A 14476-nucleotide genomic window follows, 5' to 3' on the forward strand; every position below is an offset into this window, starting at 1 on the left:
GGGTCACAGAGCTGCCAAGTGGAGGAGCAGAAGGAGCCCCAGTCCCAGCACCCTCCTGTGTGGCTGGGGAGGGAACCCAGACCATCGCAGCCCTGATCTTTTCCCAGAGACAGAGGAAGGGAAGTGAGTGGGAAGAGCAGGCTTTCCGACCCAGCCCTATCCCAGGGCCTGGTGTCCCTGTGACTCTGCCTGCTTCCCCTGGGAGTTACTTTTGAACCCAGCTCTGACCCAGAGCCTGCCATTGAAGGCTCATCTTGGAGTAAGCCCAACCCATCTTCTCCAGTGAGGCTCCCTTCCCACATGCTCTGTTCCCACTCAGGGGTTATTTGTGTGTGGGGCGGGGGGATGTGTCAGATGCCCTTGAAGTTTTTGCAAAATACACACGCCTGGCTTTTCTGCCCCATCTCACCCCAGCTCGGCTAAGAACCATTGCTCTGGCAAATCAAACGTGCCCTGGACTGTCTGAGCCACTGTCTCTCCCCATCCCAGTCCTGGTCCTTATCCCTATCCTCATCTGTTCATCTTCCTGTCCGTCAAAGCCCAATTCAAATGCTACCTCCTTGATGAAGCCCTCCCTGGATCTCAGCCAGATGAGATCTTAACAGCCTTGAATGCCCTTAACACTTTGAGTCTATCTCTTCTGCTAGAAAGGACTTCATCCTTTCACTTTTCAAGTGTTCATTGAGTGCCAGTCACACACAGGTCCTCCAGTAGTTCATGGGGAACGGTGTGGGTAAACAAGGAAATGGCTTAATGACAATAGCTTGAGAAAAATAATAACATTCTGTGAAAATAGCAATACAAAGCTCCATGAGACATTCTGGCAAGAATGCTAGTAAAGCCGAATGTGTATATGCTTTATGACCAACGATTTCACATCTAGGTATACATTACCTAGAGAAACTCACACATGTGCATAAGGAAACAGCTCCAAGGGTATCTAGGGCAGCCATGCTTGAAATGCAAAAAAGAGGTCTTGGCTGGACTCTGTGGCTCACGCCTGTAATCCCAGCACTTTGGAGGCCCAGGTGGGAGGATTGCTTGAGCCCAGGAGTTTAAGACCAGCCTGGGCAACATAGCAAGACCCTGAATCTACTAAGAAAAAAAAATAGCCAAGTGGGGTGGTGTGTACCTGTAGACCCAGCTACTTGGGAGGCTGAGGTGGGAGAATTGCTTGAGCCCAGGAGTTTGAGGTTTCAGTGAGCTATGATTGTGCCACTGCACTATAGCCTGGGCAACCAAACAGAAAAAAAAAGACAGACCTCAACCTCAATATCTGCAATAATAGAATAATGAATAAAACTATGATACTGTGCAGCAGTTAAACTATGTGTAACTGGGGAGTTTTATTTTTTATAAATTATACCTTAGCAAAGTTGATATATGTGTACATACACATATGGATACATCCTGTATTAACATGAATAAATTTCAAAAACAATGTTGCAAAAAAAGGAAATTGCAAAATAATACCATTAGTGAAACTTTAATTTTCTTTTTCTTTTTTTTTTGAGGCAGGGTCTTGCTCTGTTGCCCAGGCTAGAGTGGAGTGGTGCGATCTTGACTCATTGCTGCCTCCACTTTTCAGGCTCAAGCGATCGTTCCACCTCAGCCTCCTGAGTAGCTGGGACTATAGATGCACACCACCACACCCAGCTAATTTTTTTTTTTTTTTTGTATTTTTTGTAGAGATGGGGTTTTGCTATGTTTCCCAACCTGGTCACAAATTCCTGGGCTCAAGTGATCCACCCATGTGGGCCTCCAAACGTGCTGGGATTACAGGTGTGAGCTACTGTGCCTGGCTGAAAATTTAATTTATGCAAAAAACACAAAACTGTACTAGCTATGATTTATGGATTTACTAATTTCTGTTGCAATGCCTACCAAGATCATGTGTGTAGTGCCTTGGAGAGAGTAGGAGCTGAGACTGAAAGGGGAAAAGGAAGGACTTCTAACTTGTCAGTAACACTTCATTTAACAAAGAACAGCTGAAGCAAAAATGACGGAATGTTTACATTTGTTAATTCAGTTGGTTTAAATGAATTGTTCAAAGTTGAAGAAAAGTAATCTGAGATGTCTATGGAAAGGTGCTGACATCTCCCTGGGGAGTCAGGAAAGGGTCCAAGAGGAGGTGACAGCTGGGTGTGAAGGACTCAGGGAACTGGCAGGTTTCACTGGGGTGGGGGAGTTGGGAAAAGCAGCCGTGGGTGCTTAAAGCCAGGGAATACCTGTGCCGGCTCTTTGCACGTCTGAAATGTTTGTTGACTGACTTTGTATCAAGCTGTCCCTCTGCTGCCCTCTCATCCCCTTCTCTGATTTCAGTTCTTCTATTTCTGAGTTGTGTACATAGTAAATAGGGTCCTGGGGGGAAAATCATGTGTCATTTTATGATTTTTTAGAGATGAGATAATCTAATAGGGGTTAGGAGAGGATTAGAGGCAAATATACAAAATTGAACATTAAAATGGGGAAATAGTCACTGATACAGAGAAAATAGAATTATTATTATTATTATTATTATTGGTACTGTGTTTGGCCATATGTAAATCCAGTTGAAAACTAGCTGAAACTGATGATTTTTTGGGAAAATGTAAATCATCAGTTTGACATCAGGAGAGGTAGAAAATCCCAACAGACCAATAATCACTGAAGAAACTGAGTTTTCATAAAATTCTCCTCCAAAAAAACTAAGGTTCAGATCACTTCTGGTTTCTATCAAACCTCCAAGGCACAGATAATGCCAATGTTATTTAAACTGCACCAACTACACCAAATCACAGAGAAAGAGAGATTCTAAATTATTCTATGAAGCACGAACAACATGGATACCAAACCTTGACAAAGATAGCACAAAAAGAGAAAAATAACTAAAAAATCTTATGAATAGTGGTGCAAAATTCATAAATAGCAATAAATGGACTCACAGCATTATGTTACAAAAATGAACATACCACAAGCAAGTGGGGCTGTATTCCAGAAATATAAATTCCATAGTAGAAAAACTATTAATGTAATTGAACAAACTAATAGCTCAAAAGAAATAAAAAATCATACAAGGAACTTCATAAGTGCTAAAAATGTCTAAAATGCATTTGATAAAATTCAACATGTCTCTGATTTTAACTCTTACTTCATAGGAATAGATGGATATTGCTTAACATGATTTTGTGTATGCCTATGTGTGCTTGTGTGTGTATTCAGACATAAACACACACAAGGAAAGAATGATCACGACTGTAATTCTTTAATACCACTCTAGAGGTACAAGCCAACACAAATTTTGAAAATGTAAGTTATAAAAGTGCTAAATTTATCAAAATTGTAGACGGTAAGATTGCCAACCTGGAGAAAAAAGAACAAGATTGTCAACTGAAAAAAAATTAGAAATAATAAAAGAATATACCAACATGATTGGTAATAACTATTAGAAGCAAAAATATATAGCTTGTTTGTATATAAACAGACTTTAACCTTTTAAATATAATGGAAGAAATTGAAAATATCAGTAAAAGGGCTAAAATAACCAGTACTAAGTCTAACCAGAGGTGGCAGGAGCAGCTCTTAAGACTACTTCATTCTTGATTCCCTGGCACTTGGAATAGGGCCTGACACATAGTAGTAGATATTTGTCAAATGATGGAACGGCTTCACAGACTGATAAACAAAGCACACCTAATATGCAATAATAATAATAGTAAACACCACCATATAGTAGTTCCTCTGTGTGGCCACTGTCCTATTCTTTACCTGTAGCCTAAGGTGTGAGCTATCCTGGAGAATGTTCCATATGTGCTTGAGATAATGTATATTCTGCTGCTGTTTGGAGGAGTTTTTGCATATGTCTATTAGGTCCAATTGGTCTATAGTGTTGCTCAAGTTCTCCATTTTCTTTTCTTTTCTTTCTTTTCTTTTTTCTTTTTCTTTTTCTTTTTTTTTTTTTTTTTTTTTTTTGAGACAGAGTTTCGCTCTTATTGCCCAGGCTGGAGTGCAATGGTGCAATCTCGGCTCACCACAACCTCCACCTCCTAGGTTCAAGCATTTCTCCTGCCTCAGCCTCCCAAGTAGCTGGGATCACAGGCATGCGCCACCAAGCCTGGCTAATTTTGCATTTTTAGTAGAGATGGGGTTTCTCCATGTTGGTCAGGCTGGTCTCGAACTCCCGACCTCAGGTGATCCGCCTGCCTCGGCCTCCCAAAGTGCCGGGATTACAGGCATGAGCCACCGCGCCTGGCCTACTTCTCCCTTTTCTTAGTGATCTTCTGTCTATTCTATCCATTATTGAAAGGAGTACTGAAATCTCCAATTATTATTGTGGTGTTGTCTATTTCTCCCTTCAGTTTTGTCAATATTTCTTCATATATTTGGGTGCTCTGCTGTTAGGTGCATATGTATTTATAGTTGTTATATCTTCCTGGTGAATTGACTCTTTATCATTATGTAATAGCCTCCTTTGTCTTTTGTGGCAGCTTTTGACTGTATAAATACAGCCATCCTTGCTCTCTTTTGGTTACCATTTGCATGGAATGACTTTTTCCATCCTTTCACTTTCCACCTATGTGAGCCTTTACATCTAAGGTTCAGCCTCTTGTGGGTACCATAGATTAGTTGCATCTTTCTACACCCTTTACCTGTAATAACTCATTTAATCCTCACAATAACTCCATGCAGATGGCGTTATTGTTACCTCCATTTTTAGATGAGGAACCTGAGGCACAGAAAGGGTAGGCAACTTATCCTAGGTCCAGTAGAGTGGAAATTTGAACCAAGCACTTGACTCTGAGTTTATGCTCTTTGTATCCATCCTCCTACATAGTCAAATTGGAATTTTGAATTTAGAGGGAGGATTGTTGGGTAGGGGAGCAGGAAATGGATTATTCAAACATGACTTTAGGACAACTGTGTAGCCCTTTGAAAAAAATAATAAAGTTGGGCCCTACCACAATCCCTACATCAAAATAAATTCTAGAGGGGGCAAAGATATTTTAAAAAGAAAGAAGAAAGCCAGGGGTGGTGGTGCGTGCCTGTAGTTGCAGCTACTCGGGAGGCTGAGGCAGGAGAGTCACTTGAGCCCAGGAGTTCAAGGCTGCAGTGAGCTATGATTGTGTCACATAAGTACTCCAGCCTGGGCAACAGAGTGAGACCCTGCTTCAAGAAAGAATAAGACAAAGACGAAGGAGGAGGAGGAGGAAGAGGAAGAAGAAGAAGAGGAGGAGGAGGAGGAGGAAGGAGAACAACAACAACAACAACAGGAGGAAGAAGAAGAAGAAAAGGAGGAAGAAACCTTTAAGAATACAAGTTGAAAATATGGGCAAATACTTTCATGATTCTCAAATGGGAAAGGCTTTTTAAGCAAGTCCAAAGGATGCCATAAATAAACTCAAAAAGAGATGAATGACAATTTGCAATACACATGACAAGAAGTAAGTTGCCTTAATTTAGAAAAACTTCTTTAAAAATCAATAAGAAATTAGAAAGGATGGACACAGACAAGTCACAGAAAAATAAGTGCAAAGGCCATTCAGTCAATAAACAGGAAAATACGTCTGTCTTTTTTGACAACCAAATTGCAAATTGAAACAAGATACCATTTTTAAACTCACTGTAAAAATCCAACAATCTGATAATGCACACTTGTGAGGGTATGAGTTGCTGGGGCAGAGCAAACTGGTTCACCCTCATTGGAGGACAATTTGGCAATATCTATCAGAATGTTAGGTTCACATAAGTTTTGACCCAGGGATATCCTCTAGCTGGCCTCATATATGTGCACAAAGATATAAAGTCAAAGATGTAGGCTGGGCACGGTGGCTCATGGTTGTAATCCCAGCACTTTGGGAGGCTAAGGCAGGCGCATCACCTGAGCCCAGGAGTTTGAGACCAGCCTAGGCAACAAAGTGAGACTTCATCTCTACAAAAATTAAAAAAAAATTTAAGCCTGGTGAGGTGGCTCACGCCTGTAATCCCAGCACTTTGGGAGGTCGAGGTGGGCAGATCACCTGAGGTTGGGAGTTTCAGAGCAGCCTGACCAACATGGAGAAACCCCGTCTCTGTTAAAAATACAAAATTAGCCGGGTGTGGTGACGCATGCCTGTAATCCCAGCTACTCGGGAGGCTGAGGCAGGAGAATCCCTTGAACCCGGGAGGCAGAAGTTGCAGTAAGCCGAGATTGCGCCACTGCACTCCAGCCTGAGCAACAAGAGCGAAACTCCGTCTCAACAACAACAAAAAAATTAGCCGGGCATGGTAGTGGGCACCTGTGGTTCTAGCTACTTGAGAGATGGAGGTGGAAAGATCGCTTGAGCCCAGGAAGTTGAGCTACTGTGAGCTGGGATCGTACCACTGCACTCCAGCCTGGGCAACAGAGTATGACGCTGTCTCAAAACAAATAAACAAGAAAAAACAAAGATATTCATTACAGAGTATGATGCTGTCTCAAAACAAACAAATGAGAAAAAACAAAGATGTTCATTACAGCTTTGCTTGTGCAGCAAAAAATGTAGAAATAACCTAAATATCAATCAACAAGGACAGATTCACAGAAAGTGTAGTGCATCGGTTCAGTGGAACACTATGAGCTATGAAAAGAATGGAGGGATCTGTCTGTGCTGGTATGCAGAGATGTGTGATGTATGTTAATTAGCAAAGCAAATATAAGTACTGGGAATATGTTCCTGGTTGGGTTTAAAATAAAGATGCAGGCATAGATATATATATATATATGTGTGTGTGTGTGTGTGTGTGTGTGTGTGTATGTTCATATTTCTGAAAAAAATTCTCGAGGAAAATTTAGGAAACGATACTTATGTTGGAGAGTGGGGCATAGATCTGAGATGGCAGGGACATCCATGCCATATTTCTTTTTTCTTTCTTTCTTTCTTTCTTTCTTTCTTTCTTTCTTTCTTTCTTTCTTTCTTTCTCTTTCTTTCTGTCTTTCTTTCTTCCTTTTTTTGGAGACAGGGTCTTGCTCTGTCACACACGCTGGAGTGCAGTGGCACTATCATGACTCACTGAAGCCTCGACCTGCTGGGTTTAAGTAATTCTCCCACCTCAGCTTCCCGAGTAGCTGGGACTACAGGTGGACACCACCACATCCAGCTAATTTTTTTTTTTTGTACTTTTTGTGGAACCGGGTTTTTGCCATGTTGCCGAGGCTGGTCTCTAACTTGTGGGCTCAAGTGAACCTCCCACCTCGGCCTCCCAAAGTGCTAGGATTACAGGTGTGAGCCACCATGCCTAGCGTGGATTTCATTTTCATTGTGTATTATTTTGAATGGTTTGATTTTTTTTCCCCCTAAGCATGTTATTTTCAGAATTTAAAGAGCATATTTAAAGCTGGGCATGGTGGCATGTGCCTGTAATCCTAACTATCTAGGAGGCGAGGCGAGAGGATCAATTGAGCCCAGGCATTGGAGACCAGCCTTGGCAACATAGTGAGACCCCATCTCAAAAAAACAAAACAAACAAGAATATTTAAGAAGAAACAAATTATAAAGGGGAGAATACCAGTTAAAATGCCTCACCCTGAACTTTGTTTTTAAATTCGTTTCTCAGTGGGTTCACCTCTCCTTGCATTCACAATTTCAGATGTGGGCGGGCCCAAGAGTTCACCGCCAATCTTTATTTTATCCATGAGGAAAATGAGAGCTAGAGAGGATTGAGCAAGCTGCCAGGGCTCCCTGGCTAGCTGGCTGCAGAGGCTGGGCTCCTGTGATGCTGCTTTCAGGAAAGGGACCGATGATCCCTTTATGTGGATTATAAAATCATCCTTGGACTTTTCTGCCCTTTCCCAGTGTGTCATCTACTGAGTCTTACTTCATGGGCACCCATGTGGGGAACTTGTTAAAATGCAGGTTCCCAAACACCCTCCTGGAGATTCAAGTTCAGTGGGTCAAGGTAGCGCCCTTCCACCTGCATTTTAGCAAGCCCTCCCCCTCCTCCTGCAGATGATTCTGAAGTGGGTGATGTGTATGACCCCTTTGACCTCCCCCAGCTCAACCCTGCTGGCATTGTCTATGCATCTAGGCTGAACACCCCCACAGCAGCAAGGGAAGGTGGGGTGCTCCAGCTCAGCAGGGGAAGTGACAGAGCTGGTGCCTGGACTCCCAGTGCTGTGCTGTCTCCATGGCCCGCTCCCCACAGCTGCTGCTCAGCTGGGTTGAATGGTAGCTCCCAGCTCACCTACCTCAGGGGTGGGCACTGGCTGGCCTGGATTTGGAGCTGGGGCAGGCTGGGGGTCATGGATGCTTCTGGAGTACCCCTCACCCCATCACAGCTCCCCAAGGCAGGCCTTGTAGGAGATACTGACAAGCACGTTGGAGTTGGGAGGGGCTTGGCCAGCCTGGGCTTGGGAAGGAGCTACAAGGAGGCCAGGGAGGACTGGGATGCATGCCCGCCTGCACTGAGAGGGTTCTGTTGTCCCTGTGCCATAGAGCCTTGGAGGAGCCTCCCTCGGAGTCAGGAATCGAGGGGGGACACCGCTGGGCCACTCAGAAGGACTGTTTCCTGGGGACTGATCAAGAGGAGGGAAGGTCCTATTACAGCCCAGAGGCCACGTGGGGCCTGAGCCCCAAACTTCAGCTGCTGTTCCAGGTAGGTGCCCCGGCATCATCCCATCACCCATCAGGGCTAAGCCCTAGCACCAGCTCCCCACCTTGAGCCTGGGAAATGTGGCCATCCTGGCCGCCCATGGCCTGCAGCTCTCTAGCCAGCACTTGGGCAAAGACCCTCCCTAAGCCCTCCCAAACACACAACCTGCCAGGAAAGGGGCAGAACGGCCTAACCCCATTCCGAAGGGTGCTGTCCCAGGTGACCCTGCCCATGAGGCCTGGGAAGGGGCAGAAGATGCTCTGGTTTTGGTTAGGATGTCCTCTGTCCCCTGGAAATTCCCCCGGGGCTGAGCTGCTAGCTGGGCCTCCTGGTGGTTCTTGCCCAGCTGACTCTGGTTTGGGGCAAGCCTAGAATCCGGCCAGACGCGGTTCTTCCAAGAGTTCCCTAACTCTTGACACTTTATCCTCTAGGAAAGGATTAAGACAGATGGTATCTTCATAGACTGCTAGAGCTAGGGATCTTAGAGGCAGAATCCAACCGCAATCTCTTTTTACTTCTCAAGTATTACTTATATCAATAGTGTAGTTTCCAGTGTTGTGGTTGAACATCTCAGAGGAATCAGGTGTAATCTTGTCAAAACAGCGCGGGAAGCCCTTTGGCTTCAGACAGCCCTTCCTGGGCTCAGTGGCCTCCCCTTGCCCCTCAGCCCAGCCTGTGCCCCACGCTCCTCTTCCTCTCCTTCCACCTTCCCAGTTACCTCCAGCAACTCCTCCCCACTTTGCAAAAGGAACATTGACAGTGACTGGACATCCCAAGCTAGAAGGTATTGAAGCTAGGTTAGCATCTAAGTGAGGCTTTCTTCCCTATTTAAGTAAGTAAATACATTAATAAATAAATCTTTGAGGAAGGATTAGAGAGTCCAGGAAGCTTTCCAGAGGAAGCGCTAACTGTGATAAGATTTCTCTATTTGAGAGTGTCTCAAATCTCTCTTACATGAAAGAAGATACTATCCTGCATGGGGTGTTGGCCAAGAGCATCGTGATTGTTGCTGTTACTGATAAAAATAATCTTAGATACGGTTCTTTATGTCCCCTTTATAATTTCCTGGTCCTTTCTTGGGAGAGCCCTCCAGGGCAGGGAGCCTTAGCCACAGGCAGTGTTTCACTTCTGTTCCTCTGGCCATTCCCAGGGCCCCAGCCCTACGCCAGACTCTTGTTCAAGATTACTAGAAGAGGCAGCAGTGGAGCCAGATGGGTTCACATCCCAGCTCAACCACCTACTGGCCTTGTTATCTCTATGTACTTCTGTCTCTTCATCTGTAAAATGGGGTTAACAATAGTACCCTAGGGTGAAGATTAACTACGGTAATATCTGTAAAGTACTTGAAACAACATCTAGCACCCAGTAAGTGCTTAACACATTAGATCTGATCACTGCAAAAGTCTGTTCTCTCCCAGCCATAGTCTGCTGCCTGATCAACCTCCCTAAGACACAGTGCAGTCATCCAATTCCCTGGCTCTACAACCAACCATGACTCCCCATTGTCTAGTTAATGACTGTGCTCTAACTTCACTTTAAGGGCTTGAAGGCAGAGAAGAATATCGTCTGCCTTGCATGTAGTAAGGAATCAGTAATGTTTGTTGGGAGAGGGTTTCCACTCTCAGAGTGGGTGAACTGAGTCCCTAAGGAATGGAAGTGCAGTCACCTACAGGCCACATCTGGGGGTTTGATCCAAGCTCTTCTGCCTCCCCAACCATAGCCTGGCCAGGAGCGGACCTGGATCTGGGGCCCTGCATCCGCACACAAGGCTAGGGTTGGTTTCCCTTGGATCCACTGGGCCTGCAAATGCAGTGAGCCCTATTTTGAGCTCCAGCCTTGGTCCACATCAGAGTCAAGAGAGGACACTTGGCCATTGCCCAGACAGGCAGTGACCGCAGTTATAATGTGTACTCTGATGAGTTCAGGCCAGGCAGCAGACGTGACGTCATGGTCCTCATTCATCATGGGGCCGTGGCCAAAACCTTGGCTCCCATGGCTCAGGTGGGAAGCCTGAGGCCAGCAGAGACTACCCATGATCTGGCATCTTGGGACAGAGAACTCAGCTAGCTCCATCCTGCATCTCAGCCCCTCTGGCGGAAGAGAGGCCACACACTGTGGAGGAACAAGCCCTGGGCTGGGGCAGGACAGAACAGCATTTGAGACCAGCCTCCTTATCTGGTGGAGAGACCTTGGCCACATCAATGAACTTCTGTATTTTCCCGTCTGTGAAATGCGGAGGATAACACCTGCTTCGTAGAGTCAGGGTGAGGGCAAAATGGAGCAAAATGCCCAGAGCCACTGCACGCATGGAGAGGGCACTTGGGAATTTGCCGCGATTCTGATCAGACCATCAAAGTTGTTCTCCAGGCTGCCAAGTGGAGCTGTTTCAGTCCTGCAAACTTCTAGCTTTCCTTAGGTGGGGAAATTGTCCTCGCCTGGCCTCCGCTCTGAGATACAGGAAAATAGTGGTGGTTTTTGGCAGGAGCAGGAAACAGTTCAAATGTTTCCTGGCAAGGATGGGAAGTGCAGGAGGGAAGCAGCGCAGCTCTGCTTGGTTTTCTCAGAGATTTTTCCACTTGGAGGCTCGGTGCTGCCAAGCCCAGGAAGCCAGCAGTAAAGGGACAGGGAGGGGGCAAACCAGAGCATGCTGGTTCCCGCAAGGTGGTATTTTTCTCTTTATCCACTTGAAGAATGAATGAATCTGTTGAGATTCCAGGCACTGGACTAGGCAGCAGCAAGTAAAACAAACATGACCCTGCTCTCAGGGGGCTTTCATTCAAATGGGGCAGATAATGAACAGCATATTATGGATGATGTATGTTAGAAGGAGATAAATGCAATGGGGGAAATAAAAAACACAGAGAAAGAAAGGGAGGGCAATCAGGGGTGCCGGAGGAGCTGCGTTATTAAGAAGAATGGTCAGGACAGACCTCACTGGAAAGGCAACATTTGAGACACGCAGATTGTTTGCTCCCCTTGGGGATTCCTGAGAGGCCCGGGGGCTCAGAATCAAGGCCAAATGCCTTTCATGAGATCCTAGGATAGGAGCAAAATCTAGAAGCTCTTCTATCCCAGCCCAGATAATGCCATGCCCTTCCTCCAAGACCTTCAATAGCTCCGCACTGCCTACACAGTCAAGTGCAAATCATTCAACTGAGATTCAGGGCCTCATGATCTGGTCCCAACTTGCCTGTTATCTCACCAGACCCTTCTCATCCCGCCTCTTCAGCCAAGCTAGTCTGCCTGCCATTTCCAGAACAGTCCACTCTCTGTTTCCCTCTTCCTCTCATTTGTCCCTCTGCCTGGACTATCCTTGTTCCCACTGGTTTCTGTCAGTATGGAAATCTCACCCAGTCTCCAAATGCCACCTCTCCGAGGCCTTCCTTGACCCCCCGGGCTGTGATCTCTGAGCCCCACAGCTTGGCTTGTTCCTTGACCCCCCGGGCTGTGATCTCTGAGCCCCACAGCTTGGCTTGTTCCTTTCTCAGTGTGTGGCTCTTACTCTGCCTTGGGTGTAGGCACCGGTTTTCCTGTCTCGTGTCTCCACATGGCTGGAAGTGCTCTGGGCAGGGCCTGGACTCCTTCACCTCCAGCAGGTGTGGGACTCAGCGAACACTGGCTGAATTGTGTCCCTGCTCAAAGGCTCCCAGCAACACTGTGATGAGCCAGGCCCACTCAGACAACGAAGGCAGAAGTGGAGGCAGGCAAGAAAGGAGGGGAAACTAAAATGTAGGTGAGAGATGAGAGAGGAGCTGGTGAAGGACGAGGAGAGAGAAATCCCCACCATCCTTTTTCCAGAGAGGCAGATTGTCGCAGACAGAAGGAGGGATCCCTCTCTTCCCCCAGAAATAGCTAGTACTCCCTTCAGTCTCCCAGGCCAGTGCTTCCTTGTGTCTAACTGAAATACCTCTTGCTGCAGCTGCAGTTCACTTTCTCTTTTTCCATCATCTGGCTTCAGGTCTCCATTCAAGTCCTCATTCAGCCTGGATCAGTGTGGCTTTCCTGATCCCCTACCCAAGGGGCAGGAGCAAGGTCAGAGGAGGCTGGCTCCTGCCCTGGAGTTTGTGCTGTAGTTGAGGAGGCTCTGATGATCCCCAGAGCCACATGGAGACTGCCAGGGAGCTAAGATGTGGCTCCACCATGAGTCATGGAGGTTGTGCCAGCCACCACCCCTCAGCCCCTCGGCACAGCCTCCCTGCAGGGCTAACCTTCATCACAAGCAAACCTGTGAATAGAGAGCTCCCACTATGGTAGCAGGGATTCTCAGGTCCCTCATGCTCCCCAGGCCCTGTGAGGCCCTGTGAGCCAGACCCACAGCCTCTGCCATCTGCCTCCCACCCATCACTGGACCAGCTGTGCTCAGAGAGCACACGAGGCAGCCAACGTGGCTCTGGCCCTATTTAGACAGATGGCGCCAGAGCCCAGAAATAGGCTTCAACCTGGCCCCCATCCTGGCTCTGCTGCCCCTGAGGGGTGGTGCATTTCCATCCAGGGGACCTGAACTAGGCTCACATCTTGTCCTGCCCCCGCTCCCCATCTGTCTCTCGGCTTTTATGCATGCCCAGGTCTCCTCCCGGAATGTTCTGCCCTGTCCTCCACATGGTAGGAGGCCCATGTGTCCTCAGGCTAGAAATGTGATGCCTTGAGGCCAACTGGCTAGGCTCAAATCTCACTCAAGGACAATAGTTCCCCTCTTGGTGGTGATGTGAGGACACAGGTGCTCTCGTGCTTCCAGAGTCTTAGCACAGCACCTGGCAGGTAATAAGTGCTCAGTTAAAGTGATCTAGTGCTGTTTGTCTTTTTTTTTTTTTTTTTTTTTTGGTAACAGTTTAATAAAGTGTTCATAAAATGTTCCCAATAGGCTGGCTAAGAGCAAGGTAGCAGATAGAAAACCAAGTGGGAAATGTTTTGTGGTCACACCCACAGCAAAAGAGAAGCTATCCATCTTCTAAGAGTTGCCTTGGCTGGCACCTCCTCCAGGCAGCCTTTGTGGATTCTCCAGGACTGAGGCAGGAGCTCCTCCTCTGTGCTCCCAGTACTCCTTGAACAGAGCTCCAGAGTGCAGCTATGCGGTCTTGTTATGGTCTTCTTAGGGGTCTGTGTACCCACTAGAGCCTTGTGTCTTGCCTATAGGCACCTTGAGTTCAGGGAACAGAGTCTGGACTGTAATTTGCTGAATAAATTATTTTGTGAATGACGGGTGGGAGAGACAGTGAGACTGAAAGAATCAGCTTGAGGCTGCCTTTTCCAGGGCCTATCCTAAAAACACGAGGCTGCCCACACCAAAGTCTGGGGGTCAGATGAGGGAGCTGAAAGAGGAGACTCCCTCTCCTGTTCTATGGTCTAGGATAGTGATTCTCAATGTGAGGTCCCTGGCCCAGCGGTATCAGCATCCTTCAGGGACTTGTTGGAGATACAGATTCTCAGGCGCTACCCAAGACCTGTTGTGGCAGAAACCCTGGGGCAGGGCCCAGCGATCTGTGATGTAACAAGCCCTGCTGCTGATTGTGACCCACCAAAGTGTGAGACCCATTGCTGTAATGTTTCAAGGGTGTGCGTTCACTTTCCCATAAACTAACACCAAAGAGGAGAGGAAGTAGGGTGTCTCTGGGAGTAGCGGGGGCAGTTTCTTCTCTGCTGAAGGCTTCCAAGAAGGCCCTGGGGCTGGGCCCCCAGGACATGGCTCCTACTGGACCCCCACTCCTGAGGCTGAGATCATTGCACTGACAGGGCAGGTGTGATGGGGACACTTGAGATGCCCCTGCCCTCTCCCAGGTGGCCCTAGACCAGACAGGACACTGCTCCCACCTGCTCTTGAGTCCATTCCATCCCCACTGCCATTGCCCAGCATCCCTTCTAGGTGCTCCCTGCAGCAGGGGCCCCAGGGCAG

General features: G+C 47.0%; 1 protein-coding gene and 1 non-coding gene across 8 annotated transcripts in view; one reads left to right on the forward strand and one right to left on the reverse strand.

The window, feature by feature from the left end:
* TMEM63C (transmembrane protein 63C) overlaps positions 1-14476 on the forward strand; it is a 77946-nt gene that overhangs the window by 6226 nt on the left and 57244 nt on the right. For 3 of the 7 annotated variants that reach the window (XM_034937892.3, XM_034937893.3, XM_034937896.3), the window contains exon 2: positions 8430-8589. The exons of the other annotated variants lie outside the window; for them this stretch is intronic. The gene's annotated coding sequence lies outside the window, so the exon portion shown is untranslated. The remainder of the gene's footprint in view (positions 1-8429; positions 8590-14476) is intronic. 7 annotated transcript variants of the gene reach the window in all.
* Positions 13433-13559, reverse strand: LOC112437101 (small nucleolar RNA SNORA32). Its single transcript, XR_003025763.1, has one exon. It is a non-coding gene; the product is annotated as a small nucleolar RNA SNORA32 (small nucleolar RNA).

Source organism: Pan paniscus, chromosome 15 (assembly GCF_029289425.2).
Source record: "Pan paniscus chromosome 15, NHGRI_mPanPan1-v2.0_pri, whole genome shotgun sequence".
Taxonomy (NCBI): Eukaryota; Metazoa; Chordata; class Mammalia; order Primates; family Hominidae; genus Pan; species Pan paniscus.